The sequence below is a fragment of the Triticum urartu genome, chromosome 3A, assembly GCF_056163025.1.
Source record: "Triticum urartu cultivar PI428250 chromosome 3A, HENAU_Tu73, whole genome shotgun sequence".
Taxonomy (NCBI): domain Eukaryota; kingdom Viridiplantae; phylum Streptophyta; class Magnoliopsida; order Poales; family Poaceae; genus Triticum; species Triticum urartu.
Window position 1 is genome coordinate 176,803,483 of NC_141875.1, and position 22,209 is coordinate 176,825,691.

At 48.2% G+C, this 22,209-nt stretch overlaps 1 pseudogene; it reads left to right on the top strand.

The window, feature by feature from the left end:
• LOC147979098 (uncharacterized) overlaps positions 1-22,209 on the top strand; it is a 199,934-nt pseudogene that overhangs the window by 173,531 nt on the left and 4,194 nt on the right.

A 22,209-nucleotide genomic window follows, 5' to 3' on the forward strand; every position in this document is an offset into this window, starting at 1 on the left:
TTTGATAAGTTAGTACCATTATCTGTTATAATGCTATGTGGAAAGCCAAACTAGAATACCACCTTTTTGATGAATTGAACCGCCGTGGCTGCATCACACTTGCTGACTAGCTCTACCTCTACCCATTTAGTGAATTTATCAACTGCTACTAACAGATGGGTCTTCTTGTCCTTGGAGCGCTTGAAGGGTCCAACCATATCCAGCCCCCAAGTTGCAAACAGCCACGTAATTGGAATCATCCGCAACTCTTGAGCCGGAACATGCGCATGGCGGGCAAACTTTTGACATCCATCACATCTTTTGACTAAATCCTCCGCATCAGCATGCGCCGTCAACCAGTAAAAACCGTGGCGAAAAGCTTTGGCAACCAACGATTTTGAACTGGCGTGGTGACCGCAATCCCCTTCATGAATTTCTCACAAAATCTCACAACCTTCTTGAGGAGAAACGCATCGCTGAATTGCTCCTGAAACACTGTAACGATGTAACTCCCTGTTGAGTATGGTCATGGACTTGGACCGCCGGATTATCTGTCGAGCCAATGTTTCCTCAGCTGGTAACTCGCCCCGGTTCATGTAATCTAGATATGGGATCGTCCAATCCGGTATGGCATGCAGAGCTGCCACCAACTGAGCCTCCGGATCAGGAATAGCCAAATCTTCTTCGGTTGCTATTTTGACTGACGGATTGTGCAATACATCAAGAAAGACATTGAGCGGAATTGGTTTATGTTGGGAACCAAGATGACTTAAAGCGTCCGCCGCTTCATTCTTCCGCCGGTCTATATGGTCCACCTAATAACCTTTAAAGTGACCAGCCACTGCGTCCACCTCTCGCCGATATGCAGCCATGAGTGGGTCCTTAGAATCCCAAGTGCCAGACACTTGCTGAGCCACTAGATCTGAATCGCCGAAGCACTTAACCCGGCTCAAATTCATCTCTTTAGCCATCCGAAGACCGTGGAGTAAAGCCTCATATTCAGCTGCATTGTTAGTACAAGGGAACATTAAACGAAGGACATAACAAAACTTGTCACCTCGTGGGGAAGTTAAAACGACTCCAGCCCCCGAACCCTCTAACTGTCTGGACCATCAAAATGAATAGTCCAATATGTATTATCTGGTTTCTCCTCAGGTGCATGTAACTCCGTCCAATCGTTGATGAAATCTACGAGTGCCTGGGACTTGATCGCCGTGCGGGGTATATATTTGAGCCCGTGAGGTCCAAGCTCAATGGCCCACTTGGCAATCCGGCCAGTTGCTTCTCTGTTTTGAATGATGTCGCCCAGAGGAGCTGAACTGACCACTATGATAGGATGGCCCTGAAAATAGTGTTTGAGCTTCCGGCTTGCCATAAACACCCCATACACCAGTTTCTGCCAATGTGGATACCTCTGCTTTGACTCAATGAGCACCTCACTGATATAATAAACCGGCCGTTGAACCGGATACTCTTTGCCAGGCTCCTTGCGCTCTACCACAATGGCTATGCTGACAGCCCGGGCATTAGTAGCCACATATAATAATAATGGCTCTTTATCGATCGGTGCTGGCAGCACGGGCGGTTCCACTAGCTGCCTCTTCAGATCTTCAAACGCCTTATTAGCTGCCTCACTCCAGACAAAGTTATCCGTTTTCTTCAGCATCTGATATAAGGGGATGGCCTTCTCTCCAAGGCGGCTGATAAACCGGCTCAAGGCTGTAATCCGGTCGGCCAGACGTTGCACATTGTTAATACACGCCGGTTTAGTCAAGGACGTAATTGCTACAATCTTATCCGGATTAGCCTCAATGCCTCTGTTTGAAACCAGAAAGCCTAAGAGCTTGCCTGCTGGGACACTGAAAACACACTTCTCCGGATTGAGCATCATCTTGTAAACCCGGAGATTGTCAAAGGTTTCCTGTAGATCATCTATCAATGTCCCCTTCTTTCTAGATTTGACCACAATATCATCTACATACGCATGAACATTGCGCCCAATTTGCTTATGAAGGCAATTCTGAACACATCGCTGGTAAGTTGCCTAGGCACTCTTGAGTCCAAAGGGCATGGAAACATAGCAGAAGGCTCCAAAGGGAGTTATAAAGGCTGTCTTCTCCTGGTCCTTAACTGCCATTTTGATCTGATGATAACCAGAGTAAGCATCCAAAAAACACAAACGGTCACAACCCGCCGTAGCATCAATTATCTGATCAATGCGAGGGAGAGCAAAGGGGTCTGCAGGGCAAGCCTTGTTTAAATCTGTGTAGTCCACACACATGTGCCAAGTGCCGTTTTTCTTAAGAACCAGCATCGGATTGGCTAACCACCCTGGATGAAAAACTTCAACAATAAAGCCAGCAGCCAACAAATGGGCTACCTCTTCACCTATAGCCTTGCGTCTTTCCTCGTTGAAACGGCGGAGGAACTGTCAGACCGGTTTGAACTTAGGATCAATGTTGAGTGTGTGCTCAGCGAGTTCTCTCGGTACACCTGGCATGTCAGAAGGTTTCCATGCAAAGATGTCCCGATTCTCACGAATGAACTCGATGAGCGCGCTTTCCTATTTGGGATCCAGGTTAGCGCTGATGCTGAACTGTTTGGATGAATCGCGAGGGACAAAGTCAACCATCTTAGTGTCTGTAGCTGATTTGAACTTCAATGCTGGATCATGTTCCGTAGTTGGCTTTTTTAAGGAGGTCATGTCTGCCGGATCAACTTGCTCCTTATAAAATTTTAACTCCTCCGTGGCACAAACCGACTCAGCATAAGCCGCATCGCCTTCTTCACACTCCAAAGCAATCTTTCTACTTCCATGTACTATGATAGTCCCCTTATGACCTGGCATTTTAAGCTGTAGGTAAACATAACATGGCCTTGCCATAAACTTAGCATAAACCGGCTGCCCAAACAAGGCGTGGTACGGACTTTTGATCTTCACCACCTCAAATGTCAATGTTTCTGACCTTGAATTGTAGTCATCTCCAAAAGCTACCTCCAAAGCTATCTTACCAACAGGATATGCAGACTTACCAGGCACCACACCATGAAATACCGTATTCGACGGTTTAAGATCCTTATCTGTCAACCCCATACGGTGGAATGTATCATAATACAAAATATTGATACTACTTCCCCCATCCATGAGCACTTTAGTGAACTTGTATCCCCCAACTTGAGGGGCTACCACCAAGGCCAAATGACCTGGATTATCAACCCGGGGCGGGTGATCCTCTCTGCTCCACAAAATAGGTTGCTCCGACCAGCGTAAATACTGAGGTACTGTCGGCTCAACAGAGTTGACTGCCCTTTTGTGAAGCTTCTGATCACGTTTGCACAAACTAGTAGTGAAGACATGATATTACCCGTTGTTCAGCTGTTTGGGATTGCTCTGATAACCCGACTGTTGTTGCTGCTGCTGACTGCCCTGATGGTTGTAACCTCCCTGGTTGCCTTGGTGTCCTTGATTGACGTGTCCGGTTTGATTGCCTGGAAACCCTGAACCGGAACCACCGCCTCCGTAACCCGACCCGTGGAAACCTCCTCCTGAACCGCCGGGCGGGCCGCTGTAATATTGGAACATATCGGAATTCTTGAAATCCCGCATGATATAACAATCTTTCCAGAGATGTGATGCCGGTTTCTCCTTCGATCCATGCTTTGGACAGGGCTGATTTAACAAACGCTCCAAATTGTTGCCTGGACCTCCACCCCTCTAGGGCTGCTTGCCTTTACGGCGCTGGCCATTCTCCTGTGCGTTGGTATTTGCGACAAAGTCCAAACCACTATCGGCCTCACACTTACCAGCGTTTCCATGGCCTGCCGGATTGTGTTGTTGGCCTTTGGCATTGCTGTTCTTCTTACCCTTCTCCGGTTTGTCCTCCTCTGAATCCGGATCCTTGGTATTATCTGAATCGGCATATTTAACCAAAGCGGCCATGAGTGTTGACATGTCGTTGCAGTGACGTTTGAGCCTTCCCAACTTCTGTTTCAACGGTTTGAAATGGCAATTGCCCTCTAACGTTAACACTGCGGTGTCTGTATTGATACGATCTGATGAATGCAAAATCGCCGAGACCCGTTTGACCCAATGGGTCATGGACTCCCCTTCCTCTTGGACACAAGCGTCCAGATCTACAATTGACATTGGCTGCTTACACGTATCCTTGAAGTTCTGGATAAACCGGTGCTTCAGTTCGGCCCATGATCCAATAGAGTTGGTCGGCAAGCTCTTCAACCAAGTGCGAGCTGTTCCTTCCAACATCATGGTGAAATATTTAGCACACACCGCCTCATCCACATCTAACATCTCCATTGCCATCTCATAGCTCTCCACCCACGCCTCTGGCTGCAAATCGGCGGTGTAATTTGGTACCTTACGAGGTCCCTTGAAATCCTTGGGTAGTCGCACATTACGCAAAGCGGGAGTTAAACACGGTACCCCTAAGGAACTGAACATCGCCCCTAGCTCCATGGAGGCGGTGGGGTGAACCGGAGTGTGCTGTCGTGCTTCGTGTCGAGCTGTCAACTCGGCCTCTCAACATGCGCGGCCATGGTCCACAACATCTTGCGCATTAGCACCTCCCCCAGCCGGGTTGTTCCCTCGTGGCGAATTTTGGCGGCGTGCACTACTGGACACGGCCGGTTCGTCTTCCACATGTCTGCTATAACTCCGGCTTGGACGGGGAGTGGAATGAATCCTCTCACGGCATTGTGAATATGCTTGCTGTTGATTTAGTGCTGTCTGAAGGAGATCCCTGGCCCGACGCGCTTCCACTGCAACTGGTGACTCGCCGTCGGTTGGGAGGGCCGCCAGGCGTGAAGCGGCGGCCACAATGTTGTCCAACGGGTTGGAATAATGCCCGGGCGGCGTTGATGGTACAACGTTGTTCTAGCGAGGCAGGTCCGTCGTGCGCGGCTGAACCGGCGCTCCTGCTCCCGGCGCCCCTGCCCGGTTTAGCGTGGGTTGGTTACCAGCTCCTGCACCTGGCGTGTTGAAAAGATTCTGCGGCTCATAAACCGACGGGAGACGTGATCGGTACCTTCTTCTCATGACTTCCTCCGAATCATTCTGATCCAGTCTAATCCGGTAAACCTGTGCATCCAACTCGACCCGCTCCGTAGCCATCCTGGCATTCTCTGCTACCAGGTCCGCTTTAGCCTGGTGTGACGCCCCGAGACCGATGTGCCAGGTGTCTTCCAGTTATTCGTCGTCGTTGCCATGTCTTTTGCTTGCGTGTTGCATCTTGCCATGTCATCATGTGCATTGCATCATCATGTTTTAAAAACCTTGCATCCGTCCCGGCCTCCTCGTTCTCTCCGTTGTCCGTTCTGAGCCCAGGTACACTTGCACGCGCCCGCGGCATGTCCGAAATATTATTTTATAAGTGGCCCGGAAATGTTCTCAGAATGGGATGAAAGTTGGTGTGCGGTGTTTTTATGTTGTAGGTAGGCCGCCTGTCAATTTTCGTCGCATTCGGAGTTCGTTTGACGCCCCAACGATTAACTATAGCGGCAGTATAGCCGGTCTAACGTCGGACGTTTTCGGTCTCCGGAAACAGTCACCGGGCCTCCCTCTCTTCTCTCCTCTCAGCTCGAGGCCGTCTACACAGCCCACGACCTACAGCCAGGTCCAACCTAACCTCTCTTGTCACAGTGCACCGACCCCTCGCGCGCACGTCCGAAATCTGTCCCGGACCCGACCCGAGCAGTTGTGACCGATGGATCCGGATCATCCCCAAACATCCCCTATTTATCTTTGTTTTTCTTTTTGGACTCCCTACCTATTTTATTCTCGTCCGTCGGATTTCGATCCGATGAGCCAAATCCCTCTCCTTTAATCCACTGGCTATATATTCGGTCTAACCCTGGTTTTTAGGCCCATGTCCCATCCATTCCCGCAGCCGCCGCCACTCTCTCGCTTCTCCTCGGGATCTCCTCCCGATCCAATCTCCCCGACCTCATTCCTTGTTTTCCGTCGATGCCCAATCCTCAGCCGCCACCTCTTCTACTCCCAAGGCCCCGAGCTCCTCCTCTCGATCCAGAGCCCGAGTGCTCGACCCCCCCTCATCCACGAGCTCGATCAGGAGGGGAGCTCCCAATCTCCTCGCGCCTGAGGCCTCATCCCCGTCGACGACCACGATCAGGCCGTCACCCTCACCTGCGCCCCTTCCTCCTTCCCCGTGCTTTCCTCTCTCTCTCTTAGATCGCTCCCTTTGCCTCTGTTCGTCAACAGGAGACTCATGGATGCCCGAACCACTCGAAGCTCCCCTGCCGGTGCATCCCGCCTCCATTCCGGCGCCAAAAATGGAACCCCCGCTCCCGGATCCATGCCGGCGCCCCCGGATCTGACGACCTCAACCACGCCTTCTTCAGCCACCTGCGCCGCCCCGCCAAGCCCATGGAGTCCGCCATGGCGCAAGCACCAGAGCTCTGCACGCCGCGAGCCGCGACCTCCCCGTCCATAACCGCTGCTGCTGCCTCGGCGTGGCTCCCGCTGGACCTCCTCATCGCCCGCGCAACCGCCGGACCCTGCCTGCTCTGCATCCAGCCGGCGGCCTCAAGGAGATGCCCTGCTTCAACCGCCCTTGCCTCGCCTCTGATCCGAGAACTCGTGTCGCCCTGTTGCCAAGCGTCGCCGCCAGATCGGTCGAGTCCAGGCCCTCTTCGCCGTTCTCGGTCCTGCCCGCCACCCAAGTCCCTCGCCGGAGACCACCTGTGTCGCCTGCTTCGCCCCTGCCTGAAACTGACGCTCTCTATCTCTGAGAACGAGATGGGCAGCGATGGATCCCTGTCGTGCACTAGGTGGGCCATGCACAGGGCCAGTGCGCCTAAGCAGGCCTACCTCCTCTTCTCCGAACGGGCCGAGGCCCATGGGTGAGCAGCCTTCCCCAACGCCTGTTTCGGTTGGGCCAGCCAGATCCGGCCCGCTATGTTTTTTCCTGTCCAGTGATTGTAGTAATTATCCAGAGTTTACAATTTTACAGAAAAACCCCTAGTCTTCATGCATATAAAACTTATAAATAATGCATCATATGTAAAAACTCTATATATGAAACATGCTTAGAATTTTGTGTAGATTCATATTGTGCAACTTTCATCCATGTTTGAAATGTTTAAATGATGTTTGCATATATTTTCCCATATTTCCATGTAAAATGATTTAATTCATAACTAAATAACCGTAGCTCCAAATTTAATAAACTTTATATGTAAATGGGGTAGAAAAATGCCTAGTTTAACATGGTGCACCTGTCTTGCATGTTTAACAACAATAAAATATGCTTTAGGACAGAACAGTACCAAATCTAAAATAAGGACATGAGGAGTTTCCGGACTTGTTGTTTTGTTGTTCCGGCCTCATTTAAACTTGCCTAGATTAGATAGTTTCATCATGCTTCCCCTCTTGCCATGTTTAACAACATTTAATATTGTTGGGTACATAAACGAGATCAAACTAAATAACTTGTCGTGGTGTTTCGTCAATATTCAACTTGTTGCATATTGTGCTCCACTTAATTTGTAGGGTTGTTTGTGCACTTTGCCATGCCATGCTTCATTAAACCGGACATGCATCATACTTGGTTGTGCATCATGCCATGTCTATGTGGCGGTTGTTTACTATGTTGTGTGCTTTTTTCGGTGTTGCTTCTTCGGGTTGGTTCCGATAATGTCGCGTTTGTGAGGACCCGTTCGACTACGTCTGTTTGTCTTCTTCATGGACTCGTTCTTCTCCCTTGCGGGATCTCAGGCAAGATGACCATACCCTCGAAATCACTTCTATCTTTGCTTGCTAGTTGCTCGCTCTTTTGCTATGCCTATGCTACGATGCCTACCACTCGCTTATCATGCCTCCCATATTGTTGAACCAAGCCTCTAACCCACCTTGTCCTAGCAAACCGTTGTTTGGCTATGTTACCGCTTTGCTCAGCCCTTCTTATAGCGTTGTTAGTTGCAGGTGAAGATTGAAGTTTGTTCCTTGTTGGAACATGGAGATCGTTCCTTGTTGGAACATGTTTACTTGTTGGGATATCACAATACCTCTTATTTAATTAATGCATCTATATACTTGGTAAAGGGTGGAACGCTCGGCCTTATGCCTGGTGTTTTGTTCCACTCTTGCCGCCCTAGTTTCCGTCATATCGGTGTTATGTTCCCAGATTTTGCGTTCCTTACGCGGTTGGGTAATAATGGGAACCCCTTGACAGTTCGCCTTGAATAAAACTCCTTCAGCAATGCCCAACATTGGTTTTACCATTCGCCACCTAGCCTCTTTTCCCTTGGGTTTCGCGGACTCAAGGGTCATCTTTATTTTTAAACCCCCCCGGGCCAGTGCTCCTCTGAGTGTTGGTCCGAAACGGGCAGCCTGCGGGGCCACCTTGGGGCAACTCGAGGGTTGGTTTTACTCGTAGCTTGACCTATCCGGTGTGCCCTGAGAACGAGATATGTGCAGCTCCTATCGGGATTTGTCGGCGCATCGGCGGCTTTGCTGGTCTTGTTTTACCTGTCGAAATGTCTTGTAACCGGGATTCCGAGCCTGATCGGGTCTTCCCGCTAGAAGGAATATCCTTCGTTTACCGTGAGAGCTTCTGATGGGCTAAGTTGGGACACCCCTGCAGGGATTTGAACTTTTGAAAGCCGTGCCCGCAGTTATGGGCAGATGGGAATTTGTTAATGTCCGATTGTAGAAAACCTGAAGTTGACCTTAATTAAAATACATCAACCGCGTGTGTAACCGTGATGGTCTCTTTCCGGCGGAGTCCGGGAAGTGAACACGGTGTTGGAGTTATGCTTGACGTAGGTTGTTCTAGGATCACTTCTTGATCATACTTTTATCGACCGTGCTTTTGCCTCCTCTTCTCGCTCTCTCTTTTGCGTATGTTAGCCACCATATATGCTAGTCGCTTGCTGCAGCTCCACCTCATACCTTTACCTTACCCATAAGCTTAAATAGTCTTGATCGCGAGGGTGCGAGATTGCTGAGTCCCCGTGACTCACAGATACTTCCAAAACCAGCTTGCAGGTGGCGATGAGTCCATGCAGACGACGCAACCAAGCTCAAGGACGAGCTCGATGAAGATCTTGTCCTTTGTGTTGTTTCGTTCTAGTTGATCAGTAGTGGAGCCCAGTTGGGGTCGATCGGGGACCTTGTCGCATTTGGGGTTCTTCTTTTATTTTGGTTCCGTAGTCGGACCTTGATTGTATTTGGATGTTGTAATGCTTTATTTATGTAATTGTGTGAAGTGGCGATTGTAAGCCAACTATGTATCTCTTTCCCTTATGTATTACATGGGTTGTTTGCGAAGATTACCTCACTTGCGACATTGCTTTCAATGCGGTTATGCCTCTAAGTCGTGCTTCGACGCGTGGGAGATATAGCCGCATCGAGGGCGTTACAAGTTGGTATCAGAGCCTTCCCCGACCTTAGGAGCCCCACTGCTTGATCGAATTAGCTGCCGCTGTTGAGTCTAGAAAAATGTTTTGAGTCATTTAGGAATGATATATCAGAGAGTTTAGGAATTCTTTTTACTCCCCAGTCTCCTCATCGCTCTGGTAAGGCATCCTGACATAGTGTTTTGACTCTTCTCTTCTCAAATTTCACTAAAAAAATTTAGGATCACGCGGGTATCTTGGAATCGTTCCGATCGATTTGTGACAAGAACATTGTTCTTGGTGCCTCCTGTCATTTAGGGGCTGTGGCAGTGTCCCGGGGAGTTGAGCTCCGAGGTGTTGTCGTCACAATTTTATCGTTGCAGTTCTGGAATACCTGAGTTTAGTACGCCGACATTGAAAATCTCTTTTATGCAGTTGTTGGTGAGATAACCTCGACGCCACCCAGTACTGGGGCGGGAGTTCGGGAGTATTGCCATAACTTGTATAACGGGTGCTTTTCGAAGGTTGAGGTAAACAATTTCCGAAGGTTTCTTGGTTATGTGTTGAAGGATGGATACAGCTAGATGTAGGATTTGCTAGTTTTGGGTGAGATATTATGCTTCCCCTGTATCCCCAACACCTGATTGCATAACCGGAAAATTTCGGGAGTTTATAAGTGGGAATTCAAGTAGCTCTTAGGATATCCTTCTGACAGATGTGTGATATGAGATTGGGGTTCAACGTCTAGTGGTCTGCCTATCCACGGTCGGTTTTACAGTGGTCTCGCTGTGTCTTAAAGAGTCCTTGGCTATGCCGACTCGGGGACGCTTCGTATGTCATGTGCACTGCCTTGTACATGATGGTGTTGTACGATCGAGCCCGTGTAGGCCCCACCACGAAAACTTCGGACGAAATCTCTATCATATGTTTGTTCCGGCTTATTCTGCAAGCCAATCCTTTGTTTTGTTTTGAGTTGTGGTATTCAAGTTTCTTCAAAGTCAAATGTTGATTCCATACCTTTCCTAAGTGGTTTTCTCATACCCCTATGCGAATACTAATCCTCCTTGATAATCGAGATTGTTTTGCCAATCTTGTGCAACCGGTGTGCTTCTCTTCTAGTGGATCCGATCATTTCAACATCCGCAAGATCAATTCTAAGTTTCTCAACGGTGTTCGTTTCATCCATTCCAAATTGTCTTTGTTTTTTCCCACCCTCCCTCCCTTTATTTTTCTTCGAGGATTCGAATTTCTTAATCAAGTATCCATTTATTGATGGAAGTCTCTCCATGCTTACCCGGTGGTTCTCAAGAATATGTTCTACTAGTTCATCATTCTCCATTCTTTCCATCTCCGGCGGATCCAATACAAGCTTTGTTGATCATATATTTTCCTCATTTCAATACCTTCTCATACCGGTGCACCTCTTAATCATCTACTCCTCGCTATTCATTTGTTTCGGAGTGTCGAAGATATCTCAGAACATTCGTGTTTCCACTCTGCTTTCGTTCAAGATCTTTCGAGGATGTCACCTCATTCAAGCCATTTAATTCAACCGATGCAACCTCTCTTTTAAATCATTTCAACGGTGTTTCTTTGAGTGGGCCCTAACCCACAGGTCTTTTCCCAGGATCTTACCTGACTCTTCTTATTTTTCCGGAGCTATCCTAAATTCTTTTCGAAGTTTGACATAAGAATGAATTATCATTAGTCATATGTCTTTCTCCAAGATCTTTCAAATTCTTTCATCATTGGTTCAACCTTTCTAATATTCATCCCGGAGTGCCTCAACAATTCTTGGTGGTGTTTCTCGTCGTAATTCTCAGATTTTGAAGACCGAAGAAGAATTTTATCTCAATCTTGCTCCATTCTCTTCAAGATTCGTGGTTCTAGTTCAAGGCCATCCTCTCATAATTGTTTTGATTGTGAGTATTTTTTTCACCCATCCGGAGCATTTCATGAGTTGTTTCCATTTCCTTACTCCGAAGGCCATCTTTTCAAATACTAGTCATTCCAGCTTCCAGCTATCTTTCTCCGGTGCTTCATTCAAATATCCTCTAATCAGCTCGCGATCTCTTCGTTCACTTGCATCTAAACTCTCTCATGTATCTTCATTCATTTGCTAATTCTTACCGGTGATTCACCCCTTTTACTTTGTTCGTTTTCAATTCTTACCAGTGGCTCGTTCAAGATTTCTCTTCCTTTGTTATTGTATCGATTCATTTGTTATTTTTTATCCTATCGGTGGTTCGTTCAATATTTTCCCAAGTTGGCGCTATATCCATCTTAATGCTCTCTACGAGAATAAGTAGTATGTCAAATCCACTGCTTGTCATCAATTTAAATTGGTGAAGGATAAGCATAACGTAATTCTTATTCTTGTTCATCCAAGTGATTAATTCCTTATTCCGGAGGTGCATCAACTTCTTGATTCCAATTGTGTTCAGCTTTTTCTTTTCCCGGAGTTTCAAGATCTCTCTTTTATCTCGTCGCAAGCTTCATCTAATCATTGCAAGGTTTCAACCTTATTCTTTTCATCCTTCACTTCTTTGTGATCATTCTTTTAACCGGAGTTCTTCACGAAGGCTCTACATGAGGGTTCATAAAGGATTTAATTCCTTCTCGAAGTTTTCATTGAGATTCTTTTCAGAGGACCTCAAACATTCTTCTTCTTGCTATCCGGAGTGCAATTCTTTCTACTGTATCATTCGAGGTGGTATTATGTCATTCTTGATAATTCGAGTTCATGTTTCATGATTCAAATGTTATCAAGAATGAGATATTTTAAATCCATCAATCTCGTCATTGGAGTTATCTTGGGTTATAGTTCACTTAAAGCTTTCCCTAAGGATTGTTGCTATTATGGTGCTCATAAATGACCCAAGTTCTTCACTTATCCTCCCGACGAAATAGTTTCTCGTCTCCTTGTTCTTTCCAATCAAATCTATTCCATGAGTGGCAAGTTGTCACCTCATAATTTTGAGATATCTTCTATAAGTCCATATCAAGCTTATCCTTTCATTGTTGGTTATTCAACAACTCCGTTCTAGCCTTTGTTGGAAGCGTGCGCATGCCAAGATCTTGTTTTCTACTTCGCTCATTCCATTCCATTCTCTCTTTTCCTCCGGAGGCGTTGTGATGTTGCTCTCTTCACTCATCATCTCGAATTGTGAGGATCATGTTCTTTTCCTTGCTTATCCGTTTAACCTGGAGGTCGTGGCCCTTTTAAAGTTCTTTCTACTTATCTTTTCTTGCATCTCTTTTCAATCTTAGTGCTGCCCGAAGTTGTTCTCCCTTGTTCCTCTTTTCTAACGGAGTGTTTTCAGCTTCGTCATCTCCGTTGTATGCTTCTATCGATTAGCTTAACCTTTCCAAGGTTCTTTGGTCTCACTCGTTTGTCAAAGAAGCAACTTAATTTTACCTTTCTCTTTCTCTTATGTTTGCCCTCCGGTGCCATTCTAGATCTCGGGACGAGATCCTCTCGTAGTGGTGGAGGGTTGTGACGCCCCGAGACCGATGTACCAGGTGTCTTCCAGTTATTCGCCGTCGTTGCCATACCTTTTGCTTGCGTGTTGCATCTTGCCATGTCATCATCTGCATTGCATCATCATGTTTTAAAAACCTTGCATCCGTCCCGGCCTCCTCGTTCTCTCCGTTGTCCGTTCTGAGCCCAGGTACACTTGCACGCGCCCGCGGCATGTCCGAAATATTATTTTATAAGTGGCCCGGAAATGTTCTCAGAATGGGATGAAAGTTGGCGTGCGGTGTTTTTATGTTGTAGGTAGGCCGCCTGTCAATTTTCGTCGCATTCGGAGTTCGCTTGACGCCCCAACGATTAACTATAGCGGCAGTATAGCCGGTCTAACGTCGGACGTTTTCGGTCTCCGGAAACAGTCACCGGGCCTCCCTCTCTTCTCTCCTCTCAGCTCGAGGCCGTCTACACAGCCCACGACCTACAGCCAGGTCCAACCTAACCTCTCTTGTCATAGTGCACCGACCCCTCGCGCGCACGTCCGAAATCTGTCCCGGACCCGACCCGAGCAGTTGTGACCGATGGATCCGGATCATCCCCAAACATCCCCTATTTATCTTCGTTTTTCTTTTTGGACTCCCTACCTATTTTATTCTCATCCGTCGGATTTCGATCCGATGAGCCAAATCCCTCTCCTTTAATCCACTGGCTATATATTCGGTCTAACCCTGGTTTTTAGGCCCATGTCCCATCCATTCCCGCAGCCGCCGCCACTCTCTCGCTTCTCCTCGGGATCTCCTCCCGATCCAATCTCCCCGACCTCATTCCTTGTTTTCCGTCGATGCCCAATCCTCAGCCGCCACCTCTTCTGCTCCCAAGGCCCCGAGCTCCTCCTCTCGATCCAGAGCCCGAGTGCTCGACCCCCCCTCATCCACGAGCTCGATCAGGAGGGGAGCTCCCAATCTCCTCGCGCCTGAGGCCTCATCCCCGTCGACGACCACGATCAGGCCGTCACCCTCACCTGCGCCCCTTCCTCCTTCCCCGTGCTTTCCTCTCTCTCTCTTAGATCGCTCCCTTTGCCTCTGTTCGTCAACAGGAGACTCATGGACGCCCGAACCACTCGAAGCTCCCCTGCCGGTGCATCCCGCCTCCATTCCGGCGCCAAAAATGGAACCCCCGCTCCCGGATCCATGCCGGCGCCCCCGGATCTGACGACCTCAACCACGCCTTCTTCAGCCACCTGCGCCGCCCCGCCAAGCCCATGGAGTCCGCCATGGCGCAAGCACCAGAGCTCTGCACGCCGCGAGCCGCGACCTCCCCGTCCATAACCGATGCTGCTGCCTCGGCGTGGCTCCCGCTGGACCTCCTCATCGCCCGCGCAACCGCCGGACCCTGCCTGCTCTGCATCCAGCCGGCGGCCTCAAGGAGATGCCCTGCTTCAACCGCCCTTGCCTCGCCTCTGATCCGAGAACTCGTGTCGCCCTGTTGCCAAGCGTCGCCGCCAGATCGGTCGAGTCCAGGCCCTCTTCGCCGTTCTCGGTCCTGCCCGCCACCCAAGTCCCTCGCCGGAGACCACCTGTGTCGCCTGCTTCGCCCCTGCCTGAAACTGACGCTCTCTATCTCTGAGAACGAGATGGGCAGCGATGGATCCCTGTCGTGCACTAGGTGGGCCATGCACAGGGCCAGTGCGCCTAAGCAGGCCTACCTCCTCTTCTCCGAACGGGCCGAGGCCCATGGGTGAGCAGCCTTCCCCAACGCCTGTTTCGGTTGGGCCAGCCAGATCCAGCCCGCTATGTTTTTTTCCTGTCCAGTGATTGTAGTAATTATCCAGAGTTTACAATTTTACAGAAAAACCCCTAGTCTTCATGCATATAAAACTTATAAATAATGCATCATATGTAAAAACTCTATATATGAAACATGCTTAGAATTTTGTGTAGATTCATACTGTGCAACTTTCATCCATGTTTGAAATGTTTAAATGATGTTTGCATATATTTTCCCATATTTCCATGTAAAATGATTTAATTCATAACTAAATAACCGTAGCTCCAAATTTAATAAACTTTATATGTAAATGGGGTAGAAAAATGCCTAGTTTAACATGGTGCACCTGTCTTGCATGTTTAACAACAATAAAATATGCTTTAGGACAGAACAGTACCAAATCTAAAATAAGGACATGAGGAGTTTCCGGACTTGTTGTTTTGTTGTTCCGGCCTCATTTAAACTTGCCTAGATTAGATAGTTTCATCATGCTTCCCCTCTTGCCATGTTTAACAACATTTAATATTGTTGGGTACATAAACGAGATCAAACTAAATAACTTGTCGTGGTGTTTCGTCAATATTCAACTTGTTGCATATTGTGCTCCACTTAATTTGTAGGGTTGTTTGTGCACTTGGCCATGCCATGCTTCATTAAACCGGACATGCATCATACTTGGTTGTGCATCATGCCATGTCTATGTGGCGGTTGTTTACTATGTTGTGTGCTTTTTTCGGTGTTGCTTCTTCGGGTTGGTTCCGATAACGTCGCGTTTGTGAGGACCCGTTCGACTACGTCTGTTTGTCTTCTTCATGGACTCGTTCTTCTCCCTTGCGGGATCTCAGGCAAGATGACCATACCCTCGAAATCACTTCTATCTTTGCTTGCTAGTTGCTCGCTCTTTTGCTATGCCTATGCTACGATGCCTACCACTCGCTTATCATGCCTCCCATATTGTTGAACCAAGCCTCTAACCCACCTTGTCCTAGCAAACCGTTGTTTGGCTATGTTACCGCTTTGCTCAGCCCTTCTTATAGCGTTGTTAGTTGCAGGTGAAGATTGAAGTTTGTTCCTTGTTGGAACATGGAGATCGTTCCTTGTTGGAACATGTTTACTTGTTGGGATATCACAATACCTCTTATTTAATTAATGCATCTATATACTTGGTAAAGGGTGGAACGCTCGGCCTTATGCCTGGTGTTTTGTTCCACTCTTGCCGCCCTAGTTTCCGTCATATCGGTGTTATGTTCCCGGATTTTGCGTTCCTTACGCGGTTGGGTAATAATGGGAACCCCTTGACAGTTCGCCTTGAATAAAACTCCTTCAGCAATGCCCAACATTGGTTTTACCATTCGCCACCTAGCCTCTTTTTCCTTGGGTTTCGCGGACTCAAGGGTCATCTTTATTTTTAAACCCCCCCGGGCCAGTGCTCCTCTGAGTGTTGGTCCGAAACGGGCAGCCTGCGGGGCCACCTTGGGGCAACTCGAGGGTTGGTTTTACTCGTAGCTTGACCTATCCGGTGTGCCCTGAGAACGAGATATGTGCAGCTCCTATCGGGATTTGTCGGCGCATCGGGCGGCTTTGCTGGTCTTGTTTTACCTGTCGAAATGTCTTGTAACCGGGATTCCGAGCCTGATCGGGTCTTCCCGCTAGAAGGAATATCCTTCGTTTACCGTGAGAGCTTCTGATGGGCTAAGTTGGGACACCCCTGCAGGGATTTGAACTTTTGAAAGCCGTGCCCGCAGTTATGGGCAGATGGGAATTTGTTAATGTCCGGTTGTAGAAAACCTGAAGTTGACCTTAATTAAAATACATCAACCGCGTGTGTAACCGTGATGGTCTCTTTCCGGCGGAGTCCGGGAAGTGAACACGGTGTTGGAGTTATGCTTGACGTAGGTTGTTCTAGGATCACTTCTTGATCATACTTTTATCGACCGTGCTTTTGCCTCCTCTTCTCGCTCTCTCTTTTGCATATGTTAGCCACCATATATGCTAGTCGCTTGCTGCAGCTCCACCTCATACCTTTACCTTACCCATAAGCTTAAATAGTCTTGATCGCGAGGGTGCGAGATTGCTGAGTCCCCGTGACTCACAGATACTTCCAAAACCAGCTTGCAGGTGCCGATGAATCCGTGCAGATGACGCGACCAAGCTCAAGGAGGAGCTCGATGAAGATCTTGTCCTTTGCGTTGTTTCGTTCTAGTTGATCAGTAGTGGAGCCCAGTTGGGGTCGATCGGGGACCTTGTCGCATTTGGGGTTCTTCTTTTATTTTGGTTCCATAGTCGGACCTTGATTGTATTTGGATGTTGTAATGCTTTATTCATGTAATTGTGTGAAGTGGCGATTGTAAGCCAACTATGTATCTCTTTCCCTTATGTATTACATGGGTTGTTTGCGAAGATTACCTCACTTGCGACATTGCTTTCAATGCGGTTATGCCTCTAAGTCATGCTTCGACACGTGGGAGATATAGCCGCATCGAGGGCGTTACACCTGGGCTATCTGATCTTTCACTTTTACAATCTCCGCATCATGCTGATCCCTGGCTGCTGCGTCTACCTCCGCGGACATCACTGTTGCCAGAGCGTCGAACAAATCAGACAAGACTTGGGCTGGAGGTGGCACCGAGCTTCCTGCCCCTGCTGGTGTGGCCGTTGTTGAACCGGAGAGCATTGCTGCGGTGGTAGATGAATAAGGCGCCGATTGTGTGCCGGCCATGAAGATGGCGGCCCGGTTTGGCAGACCAGGGAAATCCAGAATACTGTTGCCCTCGGATCCTCCCTCAATTCGGTCGTCCTGCAACTGGTAAAGCGATTCAGTTTCTCCCGAAGACTCGTCATCAGAGCAGACTACGGTTTCTCCATCGGACACCGGTCCGTCCTCGTACCCCGATCCATGGATGACACCTACGAAAACATGCCTTGCCTCGGGCTGAACCGGCGAAGAACTTGCACGCCGATCCGTTTCGATGATGTCGGTGCAGATGTCCGGCTCGGGGGCCGGCTCGCCGATCTTGCCGATGAAGACGTGAATCCCACCAAAGGGCACCTGGTACCCGTATTCGATTGAACCGGCCTCGGGACCCCATCCTGCGTTGTCGATGTAGAGCTTTCTGCGGCGACTCTTCATCATCCGGCCCACAGCGTATCCCTTGAGTCCATCGAAGCTGCCCTTCAAGAACTCAAAACCATCGTGCGATAGCCCCACGGTGGGCGCCAACTGTCGTGGGTTTGTCACGGCAGATGTCCTTGTGAAAGGACTTAGTCGTGGAGCCATCGCAACGGGCTAGCTTAAAGAGGTTAAACCGGACAAGGGGACACGGGAGTTTATACTAGTTCGGCCCCTTCGATCAAGGTAAAAGCCTACGTCTAGTTGTGATTGGTATTGCTAGGGTTTCGAAGGCCAGGGAGCGAATCCGCTTTGTCTGGCTCTCGAGTTGTTGTTGTCTCTCCCTAAACCGCGGCCGGGTCGTCCCTTTATATACATAGGTTGACGCCCGCCGGGCTACAGAGTCCCGAAGCCGGTTTATAAACGTATCCGGTTCGGCCTCTCTCTTTCTATCTTACTATACAAGTTACATGACTAGGCCGGTTTACATTTACAGACTGTAACCCGCCTTTGGGCCCTCCGTAAAGCGCCATCATCTTTACATCTTCATAGGCTTCTAATCTTCAAAGAGTCAACCCGGCTACATAAGGCCGGTTTACCTCCAGTAGTAATATCCCCAACACCTGCTGCTGAGTCAAAGCCGTCTGAAGGAGCTCCCTAGCCCGTCGTGTCTCAACTGCTACTGGGGACTCGCCATCAATCGGGAGAGCTGCTAATTGTGAAGCGGCAGCAACGATGTTATCCAATGGGTTAGAGTAATGACCCGGAGGTGTTGAGACGTGTCATGATGGAATGTCGTTCTGACGAGGCGGAGGCGGCGGATCCGTCGCACGAGGCTGAACCGGTGCCCCGGTCCCAGGTGCCTCTGCCCGGTTTACCACACGTTGGTTGCTGGTGCCTGCTCCTGGCGTGTTAAAGAGATTCCTTACCTCCAAGACCGACGGAAGGCGCGACCGGTATCTTCTCCTCATGACATCATCTGACGCACTCTGATCCAGCATAAGCCGGTACGCCTGAGCCTCCAATCTGGCCCGCTCTGTAGCCATCCTAGTGTTTTCTGCTGGCAGGTCCGCTTTAGCTTGAGTTATCTGATCCTTCACCTTTGCAATCTCTGCGTTGTGCTGATCCCGATTTGCCGCATCCACCTCTACTGCCAGCAATGTTGCTAAAGCGTCAAACAGATCAGACAAAACCTGAGCCGGAGGCGGCGCAGAGCCCACTGCTCCCGCTGGTGTTCCTGTTGCTGAACCGGAGATCATTGCCGCGGCGGTAGAAGAGTGCTGCGCTGGTTGTGTACCGGCCATGAATACCGCGACCTGGCTTGGAAGATCAAGGGGGTCCGGAATACTGTTTCCATCAGAACCTCCACTAATCCGGCCATCCTGCAGCTGGTACAGCGACTCGGTCTCTCCGGTTGAAGACTCGTCATCAGAGCAGACAACGGTTTCGCCACCAGATGTCGATCTATCCTCATATTCCGCTCCATGGATGACACCTACGAAGACATGATTTACGGGGGATGAACTTGGGCGGAGCTTGTACGCTAAGCCGTCTCGATGATGTCGGTGCAGATGTCCGGCTCAGGGCCCGGTTCGCCGATCTTGCCGATGAAGACATGAATTCCACCAAAGGGGACCCGGTACCCGTACTCAATTGAACCGGCCTCGGGACTCCATCCTGCATCATCGATGTAGAGCTTGCCGCGACGACTTTTAGTCATCCGGCCCACATCGTATCCCTTGAGTCCTTCGAAGCTGCCCTTCAAGAACTCGAAACCATCGTGCGATAGCCCCATGGTGGGCGCCAACTGTCGTGGTTTTGTCACGGCAGATGTCCTTGTGAAAGGACTTAGTCGTGGAGCCATCTCTACGGGTTAGCTTAAAGGGGTTAAAGCGGACAAAGGACGCGAGAGTTTTATACTAGTTCGGCCCATTACGATGAAGGTAAAAGCCTACTCCAGTTGTGATGGAATTGCTAGGGTTTCGATGACCAGGGAGCGAATCCGCTTTGCCTGGTTCTCGAGTTGTTGTGTGTTGTCCCTAAACCGCCGCCGGGTCGCCCCTTTATATACATAGGTCGACGCCCGCCGGTTTACAGAGCCCGAGGCCGGATCATAAACGTGTCCGGCTCGGTCTCTACTCCTATCTTATCATACAAGCATACATCAATGTCGGTTTACATCTATAGGCTTTAACCCGCCTTTGGGCCTTGGGCCTCCATGAAGCGCCATCCTTCATATCTTCACGGGCTTCAAGTAAGGTAATCATCATGAGGATAACCCAGCCTCTCCTGGTTGGTTTATGTCCAATAGTAATATCCCCAACAAGAAACGAGGAAGGTTTCTGATACAAGAATTACTAGCATAAATTTTTCCTGTTTTACATTACTTTGCAATATTTGCTAGTAGATGCTTAATTGGTCGCGGAAACTGTGGCAACCTTAGTGCCCCTGATATTGTTATTTTGTACCATGCCTTATTCCGTGATGACACATTTAGTATGGGCGCTATTGTTGCAAAGCGGTTAAATCTTAACCGTACTAAGGGCCCTATCTTGGGAGGTATCTTCGCCTCGCGCCTCGCTGCACATTTTAACATACCTATTAGACATTATGAGAAGGCAGAAAAGTTGTTGCCTCCTGTTTTTCTAGACTATAAGAGTATGGTAGCACGTGATTTTATCGTTAAGAATAAGGAAAAGATGCTTAAGTACAAGTTGATATTTGATAAAAATCACCCTGAGACTATTACTTTGCCTGCTCCTTCCTTGTTTGACTTATCTACAGGCAAGTATCTTGTTCCGCCGGAGGCCATTCATGCCTACCAAAACCCCACACCAGCTATAGAGCCAGAGCCGGAACCATAATTTGATCCTCACCGGCAGTCTGTTTATCAGTGGAATCCGGAGGATATTGCCAACCAGTGGCACCAGGGGGTCCTTCTCAGTACGACCCCAACTATTACTTTGGATAGCCGCCTGGCCAACCGTGGCCATAGACCAACTTAGGCCAAAAGCCTAAGCTTGAGGGAGTACGTATTTCTCACCGACATTACATTTATGTTCACACACTCATGCTAGTTGTCGGTGCTCATACTTTTTCATTGTATCATCCATGCTAGTTTATTTCCTTTTTTATGCTTTCTTCTTGTGTGTTTGATAAACCTTAAGAAAAACAAAAAAAATTAGTTGTAGCTTTTAGTTAGTTTACTTTCCATGCCTGCAGTAGTAGTAATTAAAAAGAAAACCCAAAATATTTCTCGTTCTTCTTTTGCTTGTTGGGAGCTTTCCCGTGTAAATAATTTTATTTCTTTTCTTGTTCTTTGGGGGTCGAGAGGAGAAGACCATAATGAAAATGTTGAGTGGCTCTTATATGCATTATTGTTGATCTAACAAAGAGCCCATATTACCTCGTCTTCTCTCTTGAATTGAATGCTTGCAGATTCCAACTTAGTCCAACGTACGTGCACTATCATTATTATCCACACTATTAGGTCGTGCAAGTGAAAGGCAATAATGATGATTATATGATGAACTTATTGAGATGACAAAAGCTGGTATGAACTCGACCTCTCTTGTTTTTGTAAATATGATTAGTTCATCGTTCCTGATTCAGGCTATTATGAATAAACATGTTTGCAATGAAAATTAGAGATTGTAGTTGCTTATGCCATGCTTAATTAGCTAGGAGCTTATAATGGTTTACCTTGCGTGCCAACATGTTATTAAAATGGTTGTGATGTGGTATGATAGGGTGGTATCCTCTTTTGAACGATTCGAGTGGCTTGACTTGGCACATGTTCACGCGTGTAGTTGAAACAAAATCAACATAGCCTCTACGATATTTATGCTCATGGTGCATTATATCCTACTCATGCTTGCATTTGATGTTGATTAATTTTAATGCATGTTCATGACTGTTGTTGCTCTCTAGCCAGTCGCTTCCCAGTCTTTTTCTAGCCTTCACTTGTACTAAGCGGGAATATTGCTTGTGCATCCAATTCCATAAACCCCAAAGTTGTTCCATATGAGTCCACCATACCTACCTATATACGGTATCCACCTGCCATTCCAAGTAAATTTGTATGTGCCAAACTCTAAACCTTCAAATAAACATTCTGTTTTGTATGCTCGAACAGCTCATGTATCAACTAGGTCTGTCTGTATCTTCCATGCTAGGCGGGTTATTCTGAAGAGGAGTGGACTCTGCTCCTCACTCATGAGAAAATGGCTGGTCACCGGGATGCCTAGTCCCATGCTTTATGCAAATCAAATCAAAATAACTGCAAACAAAAATCCTCCGGGACTCTTGCTAGTTGGAGGCACTCGTTGTTTCGAGCAAGCCATGGATTGGTGCTTGTTGGTGGAGAGGGAGTATAAACTTTACCAAACTGTTTGGGAACCGCCTATAATGTGTGTAGCATGGAAGATATCGAGATCTCTCGGTTGTTATGTTGACAATGAAAGTATTCTTCTCAAAATATTATTCATATCTATTTCAAAACCGAGCTCTAGCA